The sequence below is a fragment of the Aphelocoma coerulescens genome, chromosome 1, assembly GCF_041296385.1.
Source record: "Aphelocoma coerulescens isolate FSJ_1873_10779 chromosome 1, UR_Acoe_1.0, whole genome shotgun sequence".
Classification (NCBI taxonomy): Eukaryota; Metazoa; Chordata; class Aves; order Passeriformes; family Corvidae; genus Aphelocoma; species Aphelocoma coerulescens.
Window position 1 is genome coordinate 78,750,952 of NC_091013.1, and position 20,263 is coordinate 78,771,214.

The 20,263-nt window shown below is 39.8% G+C and overlaps 1 protein-coding gene across 2 annotated transcripts in view; it reads right to left on the bottom strand.

Annotated features, from left to right (window-relative positions):
- GRIA4 (glutamate ionotropic receptor AMPA type subunit 4) overlaps window positions 1-20,263 on the bottom strand; it is a 219,543-nt gene that overhangs the window by 21,543 nt on the left and 177,737 nt on the right. The gene's annotated exons all lie outside the window — the stretch shown is intronic.

A 20,263-nucleotide genomic window follows, 5' to 3' on the forward strand; every position in this document is an offset into this window, starting at 1 on the left:
AGGCTAGGGACCACCACAGCACACATCACAAGCACTGCTGGAAATCTGAGACAGTCATAGTGGAACATCATGAAAAGGGAGACCAAATTTTGCCTAATGCAACACTTTCAACATCAATTTCAGCACAGAAACTCAGCACTCCTTAGAAATCAGGAACTAAAACATTAAATGCATTCTGCTCAATAAGATCAAGTCTGTTCTCACAGCCTAATGCCCAGAGCTTGAATACACACAACAGACAGAAAAGACTCTCTCCAGCCTGGTTAGGCTGAATATGTATCCAGATGTATGTATACTTGTATGCAAATATGTATACTCTCAGATACAGCTGCTTTGCGTTTAAGTCATTCAGTTCCCAAAATCTCTGGACACACCATGGTTCATAGGGTAGGTGGAAAGCACCACCCATCTGCACCATTCAGCATCATCCCCAAATACAACTTCAACCATTCAGCCTTGGCCTGGTTCGTGGAGGCAGATGTAAGGTCTCAGAATATCCGGTTTTGAATACTAAATACTGAATACTGGCATAAAGGCACAGACAGGTCTGTAAGTGCTCATTACAACAAAGGCAGAATCTCTGCTGTAGGCATTTAATAACAATCTTTTAGGCAGCCGGTAGAGCTTTGACAGGAAAGCTTAAATGTCTTGGCTATTTAAACAGCTTTGACATTTTCGTGAATCCCTTTCTTGAACTTAAGTCTCATAAATTCTGTGTAACCGGCATGTTAGATACCAAAAATACTTCCCTGCATCCTGGGCAGATTCTTAGCACAATTCTGCAGTTATCATCACAGACGGCGGCACTGTTGTTTCGCTGCTTAGAGCTGAGGATGTCGTTCACTTGCAATAGTGAATGAGCAAGATGTGCAAAAATAACATGACTCACTAATGAGACCTTACATACACAAAGACAGCCTTGTTTAAATTGCAGCCACACTGCACAGCCCATCATCCCAGTAATGCTGGGGCTGCCACTGCAGCTGCTGAGGTAGAAACAGAGCAGAGACCCCAACCCTCCAAAAGGCTTTTCACAAATCCTTCCCACAAGGGATTTCAAAGTCTCAGAAATCACTCAGTCACTTAGAAGTCACGTGGTGCAGAGAGATGGCATCTCTGGTTAACCTCAGTTTCTCTGAACATACAAAAAGGTTCAACAAGGAGTACCTGAATGTTACATGAACAAAGCCCCATAGGTGGGCCATACATGAGGTATGGACCAACCGGCAAAATAACTGAGACTTCCTTTCTATTATGATAAAATACATGACCACATTGTCCTGTAAGTTTGTTGTATATATACTCCTACATAACTGGTGCCTGGAAAGAAGGGGGGATCAGAAAACTACTGCACAATGGGAAGTAAACCCACAGATGTGGTGGTGCTTCACCACTAAAGGAACAAGCTTTCCTGAGACTGCAATATCACAGTAAGTGTTGGCAATTGATGATGTGTGTCAAGCAAATCCAAGCTCATTTTCTTCCTTGGACTTTGGATGCCTCTCCCTGCAGCTACCTGCTGGTGCAGCCATCATTCAGACCAGCCCCTGGGCACTCCTGGTGTAGGCTGGAGGGCATCCTCCCGCAAGACAAGGCAGAGAGGGCGCTCGGTAAAGCCAAGTTCAGTGACCTTATTTCAGTGATGTGAATTGCAGTTATTCTCTCATGATCTAATCTGTATCCAGCCCAGGTGGCTTGGGAAGAGGAGGCCACAGCTGCCAGGAGCCTCTCCTCACCCCCCAGCCTAGCACTTCCAGGATGCAGCTGAAGATCTATCTTAAATGTGCTTAGTGAAACACAAGTGGGTGCATTTTTATAGCTTGTATCTATCATCCATTCAAATGATTTTTAACAGGAAGAATTAAAATGCAACCTTACCAAGCAAAAAATTAAGACCTGCACATCTTTTGAGCTGTTTATTTTATCCATATTTTGAAAAGCACTGATGGCAGATTGTAACATGACACAAATGTAGTGCAGTTTAAGGGTGTTCGACAATTCATCAAGAGAAATTAAGTGTAAAGCTGCATGGCACTGGCTGAATATGTTTAATAAATTAGGAATGAAACAAGCACTCAGTTAACGAGGAAGATGTAGCCAAAGCTTACATCACTGTGTACTCAGAAGGCCTGAAGGATCAATAATGTAAATATTAAAAAAGGGGAGCTAATGCATGAACATTTTTACACGAAAAATAACCTAAACTTTAATGACAAAAGGCCTGCTTTAAAAGCATGTCCTCTTAAATACATTCAAGATCTTACAGGGGTAATATTTGTACTGAGATTTATAAAGGTTTGCATGGTCTCATGTTACTGGTATGAAAAAAACTGTTTTCAAATACTGAAGTACAGCAGTCATCAAAATTTTCATATGTTATGTTTTCATATTTCACATTTTCATATGTCATATGTTCATCAACATTTTCATATGTTAGCTCAAAAAAAGTAGAGTCCTTGGCACTGGCTGTCACAGCTTGCCCAGCATTTCTATTAAATAAACAACTGCTAGTATTCATGTTGTAAGTCTCCACAATAATACTAGCTCTTCTGCTGTGGGTCTCTCAGGCTTTTCTGCTAAGCTCTTCCATTTCTACAGTCATGCTTATCAAAGAAAGGACATGATCAGCCATCTCAGCAGAATGCTCAGGCCCAGCTAAGGACCCACCAGAACAGTGGATGCCTCCTGAATTCCATCTTGCAAAATTCACATACCCCTGAAGAACTGACTGGCCTGTAGAAAACCAAAGTATTGCAAAAAAGCTCTGGGCAGGTTCTGTGCTGCACTAGAAGTCGATGCCTTTTAAAAACATTATCTTAAAATCCCCTGTCCAGCTGCATTTAAAACATCTCTTACAGAAAAATATATCAAAATATTAGTCAAAAAATAAGAATAAAATATTTTTACAAGGATGTATATTTATTTAGAGATGGGAAATTTATGGCAGCACTCAGATACTTTTCAATTGTGGCTAATTAAAATAAGTATAGCACTCTTCATTCATCCATCCAAATAAGATGGTTAATTTCCAGGGGTAGTGAGTATTTACAGCTTCTATGTATATCCTAAGTATAGTACACAGTTTAGTTCCTTGAGCTGAGCTTTGTAAACAAATATGAGCCAAACTGGCACCTTGAGGATCATCAGGAATTCCAATTAATGGGAGACCCACTGCTGCTAAAAATTGCCATAGCTACTTAGAATTCAAAGAGGTTCTGACAATTTACACCAGCTAGAGGTCTGATGACTGTAGTTTAAAGTATTTATATATATTGAAAGCTGCTTTACAGCAAGATATTCCAATTACAGTATGCAAACATTTCTTGGCACAAGCAATTAAATATATATTTTGCTTGTGTAAAACCAACAGCAGTTGACCTGGGATTGCAACTCAGCTTGTTTCTCAGTTTTATACAAAGCTTTGCTGTAAATAAAAAACACATAAAATTTTCCCTAGAGAAACTATTCATATTGGTTCAGTACACAGTCTTTAGCAGCAGCAGAAATGCTAGTTTCTCCCAAGTCTGAGCTATTATAATTTTTGCTAACAACTACCTAATCCTGTTCTCATTAGCAGTGCATTTTGTTTTTTCTTTCAAAGCACATTTTTTCTTGCTGGTTCCAGCAAGGATTATGTGAATAGGCTGCTGCAGTCTAACACCTGCAACTCAGAATACATGTTTTAAAGGTTTAGAGTCATAGAATCATAGAATGGTTTGGGTTGGAAGGGACCTTAAAGATCATCAAGTTCCAAATCCCCTGCCATGGGCAGGCAAATGTTCCACTAGACCAAGTTGCTCACAGCCTCATCCAACCTAGCCTTAAACACTTCCAGAGAATGGGTATCCACAATGTTAGGTAACCTGTGCCAGTGTCTCACCACCCTCAGCAAATCCCTCGCTTGAGCGATATTTTTCAAAAGTGTCTGAGCACCAGTGTAACGCTGGCTCCACGCTGCAGGAATTGCTCTCAGGATAAGCTTAGCCCACTGCCAAGTGCCTCAAAACTCTCTTTCACCTCAGAAACATTAGTTACCCATATCCATTTGTGGTTTTTATGCATTTTATATTGCTGAGAGCATTTACAGCAATATTTTTAAAATGGAAATGTGTAAAACGGGTGTATTTAAGTACATGTCTCTCCCCCCCCAATGCACAATGCTTTCAGATGGGGCAACATTCACCTCTGGCATGGCTGGCAGAAAGCCTTTTGCTTTTTATACCTTAGGTGGAGCAGACCTCGACTCACAGTTTTGTCGCAGCAGGAAGTTTGGATGCTGTTTCACCTGCCTCTCCAGCAACTCCTAAGTTTAGGGTCCCCCAGCTGACAGAAAATGGCAGTATTTGCACAGACAGGTAGGGATTTCATGGCAATGCACAGCATGTGGTTCAGTGCCAGGCAGAGGTTCCATCTGTGTTGGATAAGCCCTGCTGAAAGTCAGGGAGTAGCAGCTTGAGGTGAGGGCCACAGCAGTGAAGATCCATCAATGTCTCACGCTGTCCCTCTCCTCTCCTACTTGGACTGCATTAGTGCAAGCCTCTTGCAATGACATTATGTTTTGTTACCCGGGCACATATTGAAACTCCTTATGTCTCTCCATCTCAAGAAAAAGCCAAATGCTGCAGTTTAGGGCCTGCACAACTGATCTAATTGTTTTTCAAATGGATGATTTTACAGGACTGGAAACATTATTCACCATTACTGACCTTGGCCAGAAGATTTAAATTTTCCTTTATATAATATCTTAACAGTATTTGTAAGGCATTTTAAATTTATACTTCTGAACACCACAAAGTGACTATTTTCACCCAGAATGAGCCTAGGAAAACATACCTTGTTTGGATGCAATTCAGTGCTTATTGAAAAGAAATATGGTGTGGTTCCTTGTAACTTAGAAAGTTGTTCCTTCTTTACATCCACTTCAATCCATTTGATACCACTGATGGATTGCTACACAGCCTTTTAGGATCACCAACTCTGGTTACCTTATGCAGAGGAAGATTGTACTACATCAAAATCTTCCAAAACAAAGCAGGTGGCAGCTGTTTCAGCAGCTTCTAATTTTTCACTCCATTCAACATGTCCCAGAAATATTGTACATTCGACTGAGCATTTCACAGCCTTCCTCTCCAGGAAGACCCAGTCCTAGGTTGAATCACCTATCCCAAAAGGAATGTTACAGTGACCCCCAAAAGGAGTCAGAACTCATTGCTGAATCTTGCCACAAACCATGGAAAATAAAATAACCTGCTGCGCTAACTGCAAAAATTAGCTCCTACCAGCCCCATATCTCAGTATGCTATATAAATGTATGTTCTATTTAGTGGGTAGCAGGGCATAATAATAAACCCAAGATTTTAATGCAGTATTGAATATACCTGGCGTTTTTGGAGATTTGGTTCAAATTTGGCAATATTTGAAAAGATTTCACTCTCAGACTCCTCCAACTTTTCATTAATGTAAGTCTGAATCCACCATTTATGAACATACAATGATGGGTAAGAGGAGCTACATCTGAAATGGTCTTCACCTGTTTTCTGCTCATATGTTGCTGTATTTTCCTTCTTGCAAGCATCAGGATCTCACAAGAGCACCTGATTAGTGTCTTTAAGACTCAGAAATGGCAGAAAAATATCAGGAGCATGATGGAGTGACTTCTACAAGTAAAAGTGCTCAATTGAGCATCTCTGCATGCCTTTTCCATAAACTACGTCACTGTCAGCTTATGATTCTCCATAAAAGATGATAAAAGTCCTCTACCCTAGCTAATATTTCTGAGATGTCCTCAGAGAAGAGTCATACAAAAGGAGTTGCATTTAACCACTTTGAGGGTGACAGATATAGGTATCTGTGGCAAGACCTATAGTGAGAGAAAAAACCCCAACTTCTGCCATCTGCCCAGCAGCTGCATTTGGGAAGGAATTTGTTCTCAGGAATTCATGGAGTAGCCACATTCAGTTGAATTCATAAAATGAAGCATGGCCAAAGGAAGTGATTCTGCCCCTCCACTCCCATGAGTACTCCATCCAGCTCTGGGGACCCCAGCACAGGAAGGACAGAGACTTGTTGGAGTGGGTCCAGAGGAGGGCCAAAAAATGATCAGAGGGATGCAGCAGCCCTCCCATGAGAACTGTCTGAGAGAGCTGGAGTTGTTCAGCTTGGAGAAAACCAGGCTCCAGCAAGACCTTATTAAGGCCTTTCAATACTTAAAGGGGAGTAATAAGAAAGATGGGGACAAAGCTGTCTAGTGGGCCTGCTGAAACAGGATGAGGAGTAGTGGTTTTCAGCTAAAGGGAGCAGATTTAGGTGGAAAGAAGGTAGACTTAGACTAGGCATAAGGAATAAATTTCTTACAAAAAAGATGGTAAAACTCTGGAATAGGTTGTCCAGAGAGGTGTCTCATCCCTGGAAACATTCCAGGTCAGGCTGGACTGAGCTCTGAGCAACCTGCTCAGTCCCTGCACATTGCAGATGGGTTGGACTAGATGACCCTTAAAAGTCCCTTCACACCCAAACTATTCTGTGATTCTATGATGTTGTGGTTCTGTTCATGTCTCTATCTTTATTTTAGGAACAAGCCCATGTTTGTTCTGTTTCTAAGGTACTCTTTCTAACCTTTTGCCTGTCTGGTTAGACCTTTCAGCCACCAAGCCCTAGCCTCACCTTAATGAGAAAGAAGCATGAAATGACTGTGACGCCAAATACCATCAGCATTCTGTACAGTACTGAAAGTGCTGTAATACAAGCAAGGTCTTCAATAATTTTTTCCTAGTAAAGCAACTCCACATGGGAAAGCTGTAGGGCAAACTGCTGTTTGCTTCTGAGGGAATTCATCCACTGACATCAATGTCCACGAAGTTATTAATGAAACATGGCCAGTATGCCAAAAGCTACTGGCAGCACAGAAATCAGGATGGATTCTTGACTTTTATGGTCGCCAGAAACAGATCAATAATTAATGAGATTTGTACGGTTGATACACTTCTGGCAGGTCCAAACTTAGACTGAGAAGAGGCATTAGGGATTTCTGTAACATTACATACATGCTTCTTTGTGCCTCCATACTGATGTTTTTCATAAAGAAGGATTAGAAGGAAGGCAATAAATGAAAAGATTCCATCTAAGACACGTTTTCTCAAGCTTTGGTCTAATTATGATGCAAGCAACTTTGAAGTTCATTACTTTAATTAGAAGTAGAAACTAAAAGAAAAAAAACATGGGAGCCATTTCCCAGGTAGGAACTGGAGCTGAAACGGCAATGCAAACAATAAAGAGCACTGCATAACTTGTGCCCTAGTGAAATGCTGGCTTGTGTTTTGCCTAATGGCGGATCAATACCACACAAATGAAGCAATTACAGTTGTGCCATATAAAGCCTTATTTGGTCAGCAGCCAAAATGGGGATTAGCTGGAAGAGTTCCTAGGACTTTCTGTCTGAATATTATTGCAGAAGTTAATGAGGAATATCTGATATGCTTAGACACACATAAACAGAGCCAGCAACCAGATGAGATGGTTGGTCCAATAGCCAGTGTGCTGATAATTAAAATGCCCTGAAGCCAACTGAATATCGGTCCAAGATCAGGTGAAATGATCACAAGGGCAATCCAATCCCTCTGGCAACCAGCTATATGATGTCACCATCGATGCAGCCATGTACACAGCAGCAAACTCTCCACCTTCCCCCAGCATGGAAGCAGGTTCCACTTAAGCATGGAGCATCTTCACTTTTGCACAGCTCTGTGTCCCTATACTGCCACTGGTGGTGGTGAAGGAAAGGCCACAGTCAACTCAATACAAGGGTTCCTCCAGGACTTTACTATGTCCCACTTATTCTCATCCACTGCACTACCTGGTATAGTAGAAAGTGTTCCTGCCCATGGCAGAGGGTTGGGAATAGATGATCTTTAAGGTCTCTACCAACCCAAACCACTCTGTGAAATGCAAATATAGCAGTTCTCAGACCAGTCGGACTGAGCACAATCACATCAATATGGTAACACTCATGCTCGTAATGTTTCAAATACAAGCAGCCAGGCTACAGAGAAAACACAGTACTAAAAGTACTAACAGATCTCCACAGTGGATATGCAGATACAAATAACATAATTAATGTTGTCCTGAACTCATGCCCATGTGCCAATTTTAATAAAAAAAGCCATATGGAGTAGGGTCCACTGGTGATGGAGATTTCTGTCATTGCTTTCTAAATGGAACACAAAACATGTGGTCATAGACCACAGACTGTTTCAGAAACCATTAGTCAAAATTACAATTTCCCTATAGGTTTCTCTCCAGAACAGTTTCTTTGACCAAAGCCACTGAGAAATCTACCATCGTGTTTGTCCTGACGCACACACCTCCATGGATTTGAAATAATCATACAACCATCTGGAGTGGGAATGGGCTTCAAATATTCAGAGTGCAACAAACATTATGCTATTAATCTTCACTATTCCTCTGAGGCAGAGGGGCAATTGTCATTGCCCTCAATTTGCAAAGGTGAATCTGAAGTAAGAAGGTGCACTGATCTCCTCCCAGACACCCAGGAAATCTGGGCAGGGTCATTAACTAAGCTCACCAGTACGACATGACTTCAGGCAACCAAACTTCATTGCTTCTCAAAAATCTCTGGGTCTTTTCAGGCAACTGTTCATAGAGAATCTATCCTTCTGGTCTCCCAGAGATAGACTAAGCTTAAACTTCTGGGTATATTTCCTCAATTCAGTCTTTAACCACAACATACTTCTAATTTTTCTTGCTGAAAGTGGGAGACAGCCAACCTGAGTGGCCTGACTCCCATAACAAACAAACAAAGAAACTCTTCCATATTTTGACCCACTCAGGAGTTCCAAAAAGGTCCATGCTGTCAATCACTCGGCAGCTGTATAAAGCTGCTTAGGAAGTTACCTGCTCCTTTTGCCCTGGCAAAGAAGAGGTAGGAAGCACTGCCACTTACTCCACTGAGTTCAGATCCTCTCATTCTCTTCTGCTTTTCCAGCAAGAAAATGTTATTCAAATGAGAATGATCTGCTTGACATTTAATTCACAGAAATTGTAACTAAAGCCAGGTGGTCAGGAGAAGACCTTCTACCATGCAGGAAACATAACATCACTTTCCATAAGCTACTACAACTTTCCAAATACTCCTGTAGCTCCAGGAGGTTCAGTGTGATGGCTGAAGGTATCTTTTTCATAACCATAATTTTCAAAAAATTATCATAGCACAGTGCAGTCCGGAAAGCGCCTAAGGAGTTGTCTGGTCCAACTTTGTGTTCATACAAGGGTCAGTCCTGAGGTCAGACCAAGCTGCTCAGGGGCTTCAACTAGTCACATTTTGTAAACTTCCAAGGATGAAGCCTGCACAGCCCCTCTGAGCAGAGTGTCACTGTCAGACTGCCCTCAGGCAGTCAGGGGAAATAGTTCCTCCCTACATCCAGTCCGAACTTCTCCCATTTCATTTTCTGTTCATTGTCACTGACACTCCTGCCCTACGCTGCTGTGAAGAGTCTGGCTCCATCTCCTTGAAGACCTTCCTGTAGACACTCTGGGCTGCTTCTAGGACGCCCCCCAAAGTCACCCCTTCTCCAGGTTGAACCACTCCAGCTCTCTCAGCCTCTCCTCACCAGAGGAGGTCCAGATCCATATCCAGCTCCATCTTGATCATCTTCCACGAAATTGGTGGTTCAATTTATTGATGTTTTTCTTAAATGAGGAGGCCAAGAAAAAGGATGTTGTAGTCTGAATGCCTGCAATTATTTTATCTGATGCCACAGTATCTTTTCTTGTGGCCTACAAATTGGATGAACTAAAAGCACTCTAATTGGAAACTGCTTTGGCTAATTGCCCATTATCTAAAAAAGGTGCCAAAAATAGCAGCTTGCTTATTTAACTGTGACAGGAAAAAATCCTAAACCCTCAAGAAACTGTGATGACTTTCTGTTCACTTTCAACTACACTTTCATAGCCTGAGTTCACATTATTTAAACTTAAAAATCACAACTAATTGTCAAGTGTTCATGTGGTTTTAAACCAAAAAGTGTCAGCAGGTATAGAATATAATCAAAATACTATCATATATTGATTAAAACCTGAGGAGCTGGATCTTAGCTAAATGCAGAGCATCTGAATGTGGGTTGGTCCCCTAGCTTTGCACAGAGGGCATTTTCTTTTTATTTAAAACCAATAAATAAATGAGCATCATTCTAAAACCCATCTCTTCATATTTCGTGTTGCAAGCATGCTCTTGTGGAAACCTTAAAATTCAAGTTTGGTTGAAAATGTAAAAATCTGAAAAATTGCCTAGTACTGTCCACATTTAGGCACATGAATATAGACAATTTAAGTTTTCTAGAAAAAGCTGAGATTTTCTGTAGGAAATAACAAGATCCCATGGATTTTTCTGTAGGCTTAAGAGTTTTAAGACCCAAAATAGACCTAAATCACACAAACAACACATCATAAAATGTGCAATATCAGGTGCCTGCATCCACACCATGGAATCCAAAGATCTCATTCTACATATAAAAGCCTCTTAAAGACATAGTTACAAATCTGGGCTGCACTAAATGGAACCATATAAGCAACAGACTGGAAAGAGCCTGATGCGTAACTATGTTCAGAGAAAACTGTATATATTCTGGAAGTAACAGATGGGCTGCCAGATGTTGGGGCTGCTCTCACCTGCAGGCCTCATTCATCCCTGCTGCTAGTAATGGAAGATCTGGAAGCTAGCAAGGGATCTGGATATTCCTGCGCACAGATGCTATTCCTGACCAAGAGGGGAGACAAAAATACTAAAAAAGCTCTATTTCCTTTGTGTGTTGGAGGCAGATTATTATTTTCACGTGTTCTTTTAGAGTAGAAAGAAGTACCTGAAGTGTAACAATGAAATAGGTCTCTGTATTAGGTCAGGCTTGGATCATTTTTATCCCGTTGACTTTTGGCTTTAAAAAACTGCAGGGAAAATTGTAGTCAAACTCTGACTACAGAAAACTGCCAGTACTGCCAAAAACTGTTAAAAGAGAGTCTCAACAGAAGAACACACAGCATTGTTTAACATCATATGATTTGCTAAAAGATATAGTTAAATAGGAGCTAAATCCTTTTTCAGGCTTGATTTAAGCTCTCACTCAGTGACTTGGTTGGAATAGGAAGCAGAGGAAGGAAAGCAGAAAATGGGAGTAAGGCATCGAGCAACAAAAGTACAGAGACTTGAGCTAAAGATAGCTAGAGATAGTTGAGAAAAAGAGCACCAGTTTTCCCTCTACCTCCTACCACACAAAAAGCAGACCAGTTAAGAGGAAAAATTACTGATCAACCACAAGTCACCATTTTATAAAACAATATTTTAAACTTGTACTGTTCAGTGAGGTACACATATGGCCATTTTTATTCGGAACCTGAGCTCCTTGAGAACATTCTGATGGTTGGAAAGAGCTGCATTTTAGAGCTGTTGCATCAAGACACAGAGTAGATTAAATTATACATTAAAATTACTGCATCTTGTTTTGTGCTGTCAACACCTTTCCACCTTTCATGCTAGGATGTTCAGTCCATAATGCCTACTCTGTCACACAATGTGCCAGCCTGAGATACTGTTCTCACTTCAAAGAAACCACAAGAAAGAAAACAAACTTTTCTCCTTACTTTTGGTTGGGGATTTCTCACAAGAATCAAGGCTGCACAAAGACTAAATGGCCATTTTATGTCTCTTGGAGTCCATCTAGTACTTACTGTCAATTGGACGTGGGCAGTTTTACAACTACCACACAGATTAATCTCAAACTGTCTTTCAGGTGCTATTTGTTCCCCAAATGTCATTTCCACAGAGAGGTATTGTTACGAGCTGCTGAGATGCCTTTCAGCAGCCTGCTTCCTTGCTTTAGTCTACCTACAATTTACCTGAACAATTATTATCTTAGTGGGATAGGCCTTTTAGTTGTCGGGAACTGTACGATCAACTTCAAAGGGCAGTTCCTGGGACTTGACACCTAAACAGCCAGAGAGTTCTAATAAAAAGAAAAGAGAGAAATAATAACGAGCAGCATTGTTAAAATATAAAGGGCTGCATCTTGCCCTCTGCTGAGATGCTTTACAAGGGATTGGGGAAATGGCAGGGAAAAGGGCAGGAGAAAATTATTTCTGAAGTGCCAAGAAGCAGCCTTTATTTCTCAGGGGATCTATAGACTGGAAACAACCATAACCTTTTTGCATCCCACTGGCAAACGGTGGGGATTAATGCTTATCAAAGGGTTGTAAAAGTCCAGAAAATCAGTAAGACATGCACAGCAATGGTATCAGTATTTTTGAGACATTATGGCCTTTGCTGATAGTCTGAGGTTCATTGGTTATACTTAAATATAAGCCCCTTTTTACCTGTCGGAGAATTCAACAGCCTTACAAATTTCATTTGGACAGATTTGCTACTGTGAAGCTCCTATCCTGTTTGCATTCAAACAATTCTGAAACAGACAAGTGAGAAAAGAACTCTGATCTTTTTGCTGCCTTGATTTCTTCCTGACTGTAGAAGACAACCCTGTTATTAAGCATATCTTGGGGCTGGCTACCCCAGACTGGCCCAACGCTTCTGTAGAACAGTACAGAAATTTCATTTTTCATAATCAATCAATATACAAGAGAATTGGAAATCTCTTGTATCAATATCTTGTAAAAAAAGAAAAACCTAAAAAAAAACCCCTCACTCTGCTTTTAAGCCAATACTAAAGCTGAAGAGACAGAATGGTAGTTTCACCTTTTACACTGATTATACCGCTAATTTAGAAATACCTATTGCCACTTAAGTGTTTAGATAAAAAAACTTTCTTTGCAATAGTTTTACTGGTGTTTCCATGCTCTGTTCTTTTGCTTCTGCTCAGAAACACTCAATTTCACAACTTTCCTCACTAAAATCCCAAGACCTTCCATGGAGTAAGGAGCAGGATGATATTACAGAGAGGCACCAGAATCTAACAGTGGGACCAAAATGGGAGCTGAGCTTCTTGGAAGACCTTTGCTTTCCATCAGTTGCTTCTAGTGTCATTCGTAGAGTAGGAAAACACAAATGGCAGCAGAACAAATTCCTGCGACTTGTGCTTTCTTCTCCAAACCACAGAAAGCTTTGTTCAATTATGAATCATCCCTGAAGTCTGAGTGAAAACTTCCTGCTGGTGGCAATGAAGAAATAGGCTCTGTGAGGCAAGGCAGGTCAGAGATGGCTCTTTGAAGCACTTGAAAGATATAGTGATGTTTTTATCCCCCCCAGGTCAGAGAAAATTCAGCAAGTGCAGCATCATGGACACTAATGAGTTGTTTTCTTTCAAAGACTCAAGAATCAGAAATTATCTCAATAGCAATGCTCTTCACTGCAATTTGGTGACTTAAATCAGAATTATTACAATTTCCTTCCTCTATAAGTAAAAATTGCAAGAATGGGCAAAACTCTTTCAAGTAGAAGATTTTGCCTCAATACATTTGCTTGTACATTTTGCAATGGATCTCATTAGTCATCATCAAATTTCCCCCTTTCTTTACTGCACTATTTTTGTACAGGGAAGATCCTTATCTTGATTGAAAATTATTAAATTAATCCAACAGGCATCACTGGGGAATGGAGCAAGCTGGGACTCTAATCTCTGTTCCCAAGGCTTTATCTTTACTTTTAAAATAGATACTCTGTTTTCAGACAGAAATAATCCAGGTAACCAAAATTAAGTATGCCTCCCAGGCTCAGCTGAAAGAACAACTTGCTAACATTCTTTTCAGGCTCTCTTCACTGATCTTCTTTTGACCTCTGACTTTTATATTCCTTCTTAAGCAGTGGGCCATTCTCTGCCTTTTTACCTAGTAAGTGTTATTTTTAGTTGATAGAAAACCCAACAAGCTCTGAAGGATCTGACCTGCTTGAGAAATATCTCAGCTATAAGCTTTGACACTGAATGGTAATGAGGTGGTAATTCAAGCCTTGTTATGCCTACAGTGAAGGGAAAAATATTATGTAAAGTCATACAGTATGATCTACACCATCAGTCAAACAGGATAATGTTTACATATGTATGAAATGCTACAGATCAAATTCTAGTTTTCAAATAATTTTGTATCATGGAAAGAAATGATCTTGTAAAATCCTGGTAAGCTGACTAAAATCCTGTTCTTTTAAGTATCAACAGAGCACCTCATAACCATGCAGGGATTTTTGTTTTCTCCAGTGGCCCTTGCTTCAAAAGGGTAGAGGTCAAACTCAGTATTTTCACATCACTCATTTTAATCCTCAGAACTCAATTATTCACCAGTTCTCTCTATATCTTCTTTATGTCATATATAAACAACATCAGTTTCTAGGTCCTATGGTGCTTTGCTGAAATGACTCTGAATAACACACTGATTAAGGGCAAGACCAGACATTCTGGTAGGAGAAGAGAAATGTGGAAAAAAATCAAACCTGCTTCCTCTGCATCTCTCCTCACCGTTACAGTTGCTTGCCTTCAGAATGATCTGGGGAGGCCTCTTTATGTGCCAGTGTTGCTAGCCAGAAGGCAGCTAACCAGCAAAAGAAATACCCATTCTTCTCTCTGAAGTGCCAGAACATGCTCAGAAGCACATGTGCCACAGACGTTATCAGGATGGCCCAACCACCTTTACCTATTTCTGTACCTTTCTACAAACAGGACCATGCCATTGAGTGAAGAATGCAGCCCAGACACACAGAAATATCGAGCTAGAATAGTTACATCAACAATACTGGTTAAGAAAATAAAAAATCTCTAAAGACCTTTGAAAACTGAACAATATAGGGTACACTGAAGAGTGGTCCAGGGAAATGCTTCCTTTATGATACAACACAACTTGTACAAGGAAGCTTCCCTGATGGGAAAAGTCTGTTTTTGTAAGGATTCATGGATTTCTGCAGTACAAAACCATTGAAAAACAACAGTGGAAGAAATCCTCTGTGCTAAATAAACGTTGACAATGTAAAAAATTGGATGGTCAGCTCAAACACTTTTCCTAGTTTTTCTCTTACTCAGAGGCAATCTGTGAATATCATACCTATCCTTTTGTAAACACAAATCCAATCTTACAGAAAGCATAAGAAACCAGAGCATGCAAGAAATTTTGGGGGAAACATTTTTATCTGTCCTTGCAGTTGACTATTGTGTAATGACTCTGTTTTCCTACAGAACTTGGTGTGAATTACCAGCTCACTGACCTACAAATCCAGGGTAAAGTGAGAACTGGGGTATATCTTGGAATAATATATTAAGTTCACAATAAACAGCTTTGGCCGTGAATGATGAGCTGGGAATTCCTTCCACAATAAGCTCCTTATACTCTTGTCTCCGGAAACATCAAGGACAACATTTGATAAAAAGTTTAATAGTCCCACTGGAAGAAACTATACTATCATATTGTTATTTTCCCAGGCTTGTTTCAGGTCAATGAAAAAAAGAAAAGGAAATATCACTTTAACAAAAAAAAAGGAAAAAGAAAAAGAAAAAGAAAAAAGAAAAAGAAAAAGAAAAAAAAAAGGAAAAGAAAAAGAAAAAGAAAAAGAAAAAGAAAAAGAAAAAGAAAAAGAAAAAGAAAAAGAAAAAGAGAAAAAGAAAAAGAAAAAGAAAAAGAAAAAGAAAAAGAAAAAGAAAAAGAAAAAGAAAAAGAAAAAGAAAAAGAAAAAGAAAAAGAAAAAGAAAAAGAAGAAGAAAATTCCATACTGTGTAAGGTCTGCCAAAATTTTGTATGAATAAGCATGCATTAGTAAAATAAGTTTTCTTCCAACACTACATTTCTAAGGAACCATACTAGATATATCTGTGAAAAGCAAAGATAACATTGTCAGCTGTAGTACCACACTGAAGTGAAGCAATGAAAGAATAGCAATTTTAGAGATTCACCTCAGGAAAAGAACTAGATGAAGTCACTGAGATTAAGATGGTAGATTATAGAACCCATGCACACAAACAATCCCTTCACAACAGATCTTTATCTTATTCCCACAAATTAATTTTTCTTCAAAAAAAAGTTCCTTCCACCACAGATCTCTCACTCCTAGGGTAAATCTCTTTCAGATATTGCACATTATATTATATAAAACAGGAGAATCCATACACTATTGACAGGGCACTGTTTGGATGCCTTTTGCACCCCAAGCAATCTCCAGAGCACTCCTCCCTTGCATGGGATGGAAACTAAAATCCATAGCCCCACTTACATTGTATTTTGCTCTTCCCTTAAGTTGCTAGAATGATCGGAAAGTTACATCTGCAACAGCTGCATCACTGATGCCCTACCCACACTGCATATCTTATGTTGAACACAGTAAAGAATGGATAAAGCATAAAGAGTCAGTTCATGTCACCAGATGTCACACTGCAAAAAACCAGCAGATATCACCAGGTAGACCTTTTTGCCTTCCTCTCCAGAACAAAAAGAATTCTTCCTACAGTCAAACTGGAGTTAATCCTTTACTACATAAAAAGAATAGAGACTTGAATAATGGAATATAGAATCCCAGGTTCATATATTTATATACATTAACTGTAATTCCAATAGCAGGAACTTATTAGAGCTCTGGATTTCATGAGGTTGGTGAACAATTATCACCAATCTCTAAAATACATTGATGCATCTAGTCAAAGTCTTTTCTATTATTTGTCTAAATCTAATCCTGCCACTCCCATCTGCCTGGGCTCAAAGTGTCTCACCAGACACTCATGACCTTGCAGCTTTCACTCATCCATGCTGCATACTTTTGACTACAGGACAGGACAGCCAAATGTCCTTAGTTAAAACAGTAAGAAAAAAAATTACAAGTCCTCATTTTTCAGCCCAACCTGTTATTCCCCTTTACATAAAACAGCTTCAAGATACTAGAAGCTGAAAAAGCTTTTAGTGTACCTTTGAGAAAATATTGCCCTTAATTCCTTTTTCATTACCTCTTAGAGTAGAGAACTCTTTCATGTTCTTCACTATTCAAACTTGTTTATGATGCCTACATATCTAAAACAGAAAAGCAGAGGCATGCAAGGCACAGGACTTGAGTAGTACAAGATCTCCAGCTGTTGCCCTCTGGAAACACAGATTACTGCAAGTGGCAAGGCAGATGACCCAGGGGTGATCCACAATGGCCAGAAGTCTGGCCATGAGAACATCTTCTAATGACAACACTTTTACAAAGGCAGGTCTTGCTAAGCAGACAAGCAGCACTCTCTTAACCACCTTTGAAAGCACCACCTTTGAAGAAAAAGCTCATTAATTCACACTGAGTACTACACAGTGGCTTTGGAAGGATACCTACCGTTGGAGGAGGAGGAGGAAACAGTAAGAACAGTTGGGTACTGCCACGAGAGAAACTCAGTCTTTGTCGTGATGAGAGCCTTTGCCCTCAATCCCACATTCCTTCTCAAACACGTCAGTCTTTCACAACATTATATAGAAATGAATATCACAGAAAAGGAAGGAAGGAAGGAGACACACATGATATGTGCCATGTTACTGCCCATTAGGCATAAAAGAAACACACATCAGGCATTTCCCATTCTCCTCCATTCAGTGATATGCATTAATCATAATACTGCACCAGCACTGAGAATAAATCATTCCAATTAGCCAATAGGTACTGGTTGAACACTGCAGGAGTGTAGCATGGAACCCAACAAGGAAGAGTTTTGAATTAAAATCCACTACCCTGCTCATGTGTACAGTCATGAGCAACAGAGAGACCAGTCCCTGGATCTCTCTGACAGGTGGATTTCATCTGCATGAGCCAAGTGATGGGTACGTGCTCTGTGATGAACATGGGCCCGGTGATGTGATGGCAGGGAACCATCCCTAACCCTATGCTACAGGAAGAACCACTTTCTGTCAGTTAGATGTGTGAAAATATATGGTCTAGTTCTCCACACACTCACACCAATTTTATTCAGATGTTACTACATTTCCAGGGAAAAAACTCCTGATTTACGTCATTGTAGGTAGGTGGAGGATTAAGACTAAAATACTTCTAATGAAATAGGTGTTCAAACAGTTTAGTGAGTAATTCAATATGAATAATTTATTTAGAAAAATTGTTATTTTTCCCTAGTCCTGACCAGACCAAGAATAGTGTTCGAATGTTTAACATTTATATGCTACTTGCAATTATTTGTGAACTACATCAAGTAATTTGTGGTCTACATATTACTCAGATAGGAAATTATGATTATTAAATAAAACAGAATTTACAATTCCCATAGCAAATAAAGTCTTTTTACTAATTTATGTAATGAGCTCAGCTAGCCTGCCTTTCATGGATTTCAAACTGCATGTTCAATATTTGCAATTATCTGTGCAGACAGCAGTTACATAAGTCATCTGATCAGTGACAGAAACACTACCATGTGGGATGCAGTCAAAATAGCAAATGCAGCATATTCTAAAATTTAAAACATTCAGAAAATACTGAAACATGCAGTTAAAATTTACAGCTGACTCTCTTCTGTTCAAAAGCACAGGGGGAGGAAGCTTTTTCCCTCTTCCATAAATGCTACTCTCTATAGACATACATGAAAGAGGTGGTACGAATGTGAGGTATTGCTTGTTCTTTATTTTCATCCAGAACATTAAGTGTGTTGCTTAATGTTTTTAGTAGGTAAGCAGCACTGGTGGTTTGTCACTGGGACTAGAGAGGGAATGGGGTGCAGCAGGAGAACAAGCAGCACATGTGAAAGAAAGGCTCAGGAAAGGCATGGACATGGACAGCCAGTTGAGACAGCTTGAAAGAAGTTTTGGTCCAATTTTCAAGTTGGGTAGGATCTCTCCTATTCTCCTTTTTGAAACACATTTGAAGGTAGGATGTGAAAAACAACATGGTTTTGATCACATAACCCTAATGATAGTTGCCAACTCCCAGTTAGATGAAACTGTGGTCTCACTGAAATGTCTGGGAGATTGGTCTTCAGCTGGGATGGAACCAGGATTTCCCACTGGATCCTTACAATCATGGTCATTTTCTTCCTCTCTGCTCTTGTTAGTTTTACTAGACCCTCTTACGTCTAACTGCTTTACGTCTCATCCCCATTACTCCTAGGTATTTTTGTCTAGCCAACTGAATAAACCTGAAACAAGCCCAAATTTGACACAAACCAGCTTCCACAGGCTATTAGTGGTCATTATAACAGGCTGTCTCTTGTTGGTATTGAATACTCTGCAGAAAAAAGGGAAAGGGACTAAAGAACACCACAAAGCACACTTAAAGCAAAGAGCCCACTGCTAGGACATATATGACAGTAGCCAAAGTACTCCTAAAATGTTTTCCCTAGCTTTGACACAGTAAAGCATGACTGTCAGCAATGGGCATTTCCTTATTACCCTAAACTGCAGCTGCCTACCACTCTTAGGTTGCTTGAAACACTGAGAAGGAGATATCACTCTATCAGAAGTGTTAAATAAAAAACAAGTGTTTGGAAAATATATCCAGATAATAGATCATCCTCTCTTACTATCATTGCCTTCTATCTTTAACTATTCTATGAGTTCTGGACATGTTTTTCTATATAATTAATATTTTTAGTGTCACTTTCCCTCTCTCACCTCCTTAAGTTCTCTTACTACTTTATTCAGCAGTGAAGGTGGCAGTTTTTAAACCTTGAGAGGTACTGAATGTTAAGGACCAAAAATTCATATTCAATCACTGAAATAACTGGTCTGATTTTCCCCTGCACATACAAATCTTCTTTTGCTGTGGATGGAAATGGTTCTAATGATACTCCTTTCACCATCCCTATAATGCAGTTACAGCTACTGATGTTTGTGGTATTGTGTGCAGGTTAAACTGATGAGTTATGAGTGAGTCTAGTTATCTGCATACTGGTAATGATGGTCTCCTCTGCAGTCAGTTGTAGACAAATAGCTCCTTAGTTATTTCCTCCACAGAAATATGGCTCCATCTGCACTTGAAACTCTTCCCTTACACCTACTTCCTCCCCTTTGTAATCTGTTATCATCAGCTCAAATGTGTAATCTGTTACCAGGAGAAATGGGGTGCTGAGCACTCCAAGTAGCATTCCCTTTCCCCCACCCATGTGTACCCTATCACTGTCAGACGCCATAGGCCATACTCCCTTCAACTGCTAGCTGCTCTTCTGCTTTGAAGAAAATTGGCAAATCTACCACTGGAAAATGCAAGTTTTGTTGCTTTAAACATTAAAGAAACAGAATGGTAAATACTGCCAATTTTAACACAAAGCTAGTACCTTGACTTGTGTCCCCTGACAGTTTAAATGAAATGCAA